The sequence below is a fragment of the Arachis ipaensis genome, chromosome B10 (assembly GCF_000816755.2).
Source record: "Arachis ipaensis cultivar K30076 chromosome B10, Araip1.1, whole genome shotgun sequence".
Classification (NCBI taxonomy): Eukaryota; Viridiplantae; Streptophyta; class Magnoliopsida; order Fabales; family Fabaceae; genus Arachis; species Arachis ipaensis.
Window position 1 is genome coordinate 1,485,559 of NC_029794.2, and position 5,157 is coordinate 1,490,715.

General features: G+C 34.2%; 1 protein-coding gene across 1 annotated transcript in view; it reads right to left on the minus strand.

The window, feature by feature from the left end:
* LOC107622439 (zinc finger CCCH domain-containing protein 58) overlaps window positions 4,977–5,157 on the minus strand; it is a gene marked incomplete in the record, with an annotated part of 6,613 nt that continues 6,432 nt past the window's right edge. Inside the window, 1 exon segment of the mRNA XM_016324319.2 lies at window positions 4,977–5,157.

Consider the following 5,157-nt stretch of genomic DNA (forward strand, 5'->3'; position numbering starts at 1 on the left):
CTCTCCTTGTCTTGTAGCAAATAGATCTTCCTCTAGTTCTGCAATTCTATATATGTCTCCGTGACAGTACCTATGCTTTAATTCTTTCCACAATTCCTCAACAGAATTTATCCACACTACACTCTTAGCTATCTCAGGGCTTAAAGAGTGATTAATCAAAGAAACCACATATGTGTTAGATCGTTCCCATGCTTCAAACAATGCAGTTCCTCTTTCAGGTTTTTTAATTGATCCATTTACAAATCCTAGTTTATTCTTTGATGTAAGTGCTCTCCACATAGCTTTCTCCCAAATTTGGTAATTGTTTCCTACTAAAGGAGTCGAAAGTAAAGAAGAACCTGAATTTTCTCCGGGATGCAGAAAATAGGGACTCACTGGATCCAATGCAGGATTTGATTGCGTTCTTGTTGCATTCGATTGCATAAGATTGATCTGGTTAACCAAACTTGCAAGAGCCTGGATGTCTACAGAAGAGAACGGTGGATTGTTATCTGACGCCATTTCTTCAATTTCTTGCTCTGGATTCAATTTTAAAGAAATTTCAAGAACTGATGGGTTTGTAGAATTTTCGCCCTAGAACTCGCTGATCGGATCACTATTTGTCTGAATCAGTTTTGTGCAGAACAAAGTAGCTCTCATCAGTCTCTATTGTGTGAGTTCAAGGGAGAAGGAAGAAGAAACAAAGAAGAAGAAGAAACGGAGTAGAAGATGAAATCGAAGAGGAAAGAAAGAAGAAGAAGAAGATGAAATTGAATTTGCAAGAAGAAGGAATTGAAACTGCATGCAGGTTAATTGAATCAACAGGGAGACGAAATCGAAGTTGCATTCAAGTTTCTTTCGAAGTTTCTCAATCCTTCCATCCACGCTCACCGCACCATGTGAAAGTGGTGAGTTCTGGAAGATGAAAGAGCGACTTCACGAAACTCAGAGAAGGGAGAGTGTGTTTCTTATTCACATCTCAATCACCATTCCACTTGAAAAATGGGAATGCAAAACTATCCATACAAAATAATACCGTTGATATATATAGTCACTAATTACTCTACTGCTAACTAATTCTTCTCTCTTGTACAAAGTAACTAAGTCACTGATAAGTTTTGTAACCAACACTATACACATAAGCTCACTACACTAACTAACTAGTAGAAGTGTTAAGTCATGTAACAATTGTATTTAGTTACATTAGTATTTTCTATATAGAGACACATAATGTAAGGGTGAGTGTGTGCTGCTTTTCGGCTAGTTGCCTGAACTTTTGGCAGCAAGAAGTACCCTATGAACAAATGAACAACATAGACAAACATGAAGAGAGAGAGATATATATAAAGTAACTAAATAGTAAATAATACACATAAAAAATTTACTTTTATTATGAAAAATTTCAGTATAGATAATTCTAATGGTTAAAAAGTAACTAAATAGTAAATCACATAAAACATTGGATTAGTTTGGCAAAATTATCTAACAAAGGAATGATTACCGGTGCTTAATTTTCCATGGAAATAAAATGATACTTGTATTCTAAGACCACCATCTTCTAAAAAAAATAAACTTTTTTTGAAAAGAACCAAACAAAAAAGGAAAGAGAGTACTTGTGCAGTTGTGCCCGTACTATTGCTTGCTTACATTATATTATACATCCTCTTTTTTTGATATTTTTTCTGGTATTAGAATAAAGTATATTTTTTATTTTTAATATTGTTAAAAAAATTTTAATTTTAATTTATTTTAATTTTATTTTTAATATTTTTAAGGAATTTTAATTTTTATATATATTATTTATTTTTTATTAATCAATATTTATTATTTTAATTTTGTCCTTTCTAAATCTCATTTATCATTAATTCATTATCATCTCCAAATTATTCCTTACTCACCTGATGATCACTGTCCCTTTTTCCTACTCACACAGCAGCAACAGCAACACAATAACTAATTTCTTATTTCAATACAATAATTATTTTTTTGTATATGTTGAGGTGGCAGTGATTGCCTGTGGAGGTGGCAGCAGCAACGGTAGTTGAAGGAGATGATGGTGGTACATGGTGGTTACTTTGAAGTGGAGTTTGGGGATTAGGCAAGGGGGGTTTGAGAAAGAGAGATGGGGTGTTTTGATGATGATGATGATGAAAAGGGTTTAGAGAGGGTAAAATTAAAAAGGGAGACATTTAGATAAAGATGTTAAAAACGTCTTTTTTTTTAAAGATATTTTTTAAAAATTAAAATTTAAAATGGGAGTGTAATTGATGAAGGTTCACGACACTAAACTCATTATATATATATGAAAAAATAGCTGTACACTACATAAACCACGCAGGAAAAAAACATCACTACTACGAGTACCATCTTATTAAGACATTTCTATTTTCTCATACACATTAGACCCTGAAAGTCGAGAGATAAGTATGCACTGCTGATGGTTGGAAACTTAGAATTTCACTTTTGAACTTTACGACTTTACGTTGAAAATTTGATTTGGTGCCGCAATACATGTGGTAGTTTGGTTGGCTGTGCTCTACACTAGAGAGATTTTTTTTAAATAAATAAAATAATTTTTTTATTTATGCAAATATGTAATTTATAGCGTTTTTATTGATTTGTACTTTATTACTTATCTTATTTACAGTGTAAACAAAATAATATTATATATATTTTGTTTATAGTGTAAACGAGATAAGACACGATTCTATATGCACGTATTATGTTTGTACAATTCTATTTGCACGTATCATGTTTCTACACGATTCTGGGAGAATAATTCTGCAATGTTTGGAGACTACTCCCAATCACTATATATCTACACAATTACCTTTTACTTTGTCATCCAGACCTTTATGTATAAGGATTTGAAGTAATAGCTTTGTCTAACTGCATCTTGTAGAACATAGATATTGGCTAATGGGCTAAACTGTATGAGGGGTAGGATAACACTACAAATGAGGTTATTGTCCAACTATCGATGGTCCTAAGACATGGTGGAGGCTAAACAAGTATGCGCACCATCAAATCTACGCACCTCCCTAACGAAATAAAATATACACGGTAGGCATTTATAACCAAAATAATCATGATAAATTAGAATATACACTACAAATAAACTTGATCCGACTCCACGATTCGGTACTCAACACTTCTACGAATACTGTAATTATTCACACCTTGCAATACTGGCTCTCTGCTTTTGAATCTGTGGCCAATCCTAAACTCCACACCCCGATCTATGTTGTAATCGTCCCCACCCATATGAGAAAATAGAGTTTCCTCGTGCATCGCGTCCAGATGCAATGTATGATAGTGATTGGGTACAACTGATAAGGCCGGAATTGGTTGCGGGACAGAAAAAAGATACTGAACTAATGTGTCGACCGGAATCTCTGGTACAAACTCCTCCTCCTCATCATCCTCAAAAGAATTACTATCATTACTATTGGCAACATATTTCTCATTGGCCTCTTTACTGTCCACATCTATGTCTTCCACTGGACTAGTACAGTGTAACGGTGGTGGTGCAAGAAGTGGGTCATCTTGTACAAAATTCGAGTGGCCAGATCTACCGCCACCAACATACCAACCTCCACAAAAAGCTCTATTACTTGTTCCACCATGATTCTCCTGTGGATGTCAAACATGGGACACACATGCTCATCGCCATAGAGCCAAAACAGACGAAATAAAAAAAATCTATTTTCCATCGGTACTAGCAACCTATACCCAATTCTTCCAACTTCTTTTCTCCCGCTAGCACCAATGCTCCTCAATATTAGACTCTTTAACTCGGACAAAGCACTTACTCTCCAAGTGCACAACAGAATGGGATTATCACACTCAAATATCACCACAGTATCACTGTTTCTCATATGACAATTGGGATACACACTTACAACCACATATCCACTACCACTAGACATTTTTTCTTAACTTTTGTAAGAAAATCAAAGGAGAAGAAGTGAAATGTTTGTAGAGAATACAAATAGTTGCAAATCCTTTTATAGTTGCTCGAAATTTGGCGTACTGTATCTTGTTTACAGTGTAAACGAAATAACACTGTGTATATATCATTTACAATATAAACGAGATAAATACGCTTCTAGAGTACAAATCGATAAAAACGCTACAAATTACCTATATCCGTAAATAAAAGATTTATTTTATTTATTTTAAAAAAAATCCCACTAGGAGGACATAAAATTGAACTTGGATATAATACACGAAAATAATTTAACAGTGTTGATCTAATAGAATTTATTTTTTGGTCACTGCTTTCTTTTCTTTCTTCACCATATCTCCTCTTCCACTACCACTACTACTACTTCCTTCTCCGCATACCTTTACCTCCTTCGTCAGCCTCGTCCTCTTTGCCCTCGTTTTCCAAGTGTCGTCGCCAATCCTCCTCCTCCCTCTTCCTCTCTTCACCTCCACCTTATGTCACCTTCTGGATCTGACTCGCGTTGCCACCTTCGCCTCTGCATCACCTTCCAGATTTGGCCACCGCCGGCCTCCTAATATCTTCTTTCTTTGGAATTAAAATGTTGACTAACAGTTGATCATATAAAATTTAATAGTAAAAGTATCATTGAAAGTTATTTCAAACGTTAAAGGACAAAATTAAATCGAATTAAATATTAAGGATGTTTTTAGAAAATTTTCGAAAATCTTAAAGACAAAAAGTATACTTTACCCTGTTATATTTAATGCATGATATATCATATTTATCCTTAATGCATGATATATCATATTTATCCCGGTGCATCATAGCCCTGTCCCTGAACAAAATGGCTACTCTTACCTATCTAATGATCGCGCAGGTAACTTGTCCAATGAAGATATGCATTTCATTTGTCTCATAATTCCATTGGATGTTGTGCATCATGCTGCATGTTACCTTTTCTACTTAAGCAAAGTGGTACTGTATTTATAATACAATCATCTTACAAATATCAAAATATTCAGTCAAGGGTGGAAGGGGGTGAAAAAACCAAAAAAAAAAAAAGGAACCCCTCTGAAAAATTACCTGATCAAAGCTTTGATCAAGTAAACCAATATTAAAAGAGAAAAGAAAGGTTATTGCACACTCAGGTGTCAATTTATGTGTTTTCTTCATATATATGTATTCTGTAATAAATTTAAGTACCAAGTCAAGCTTTTGATTCTTACAAC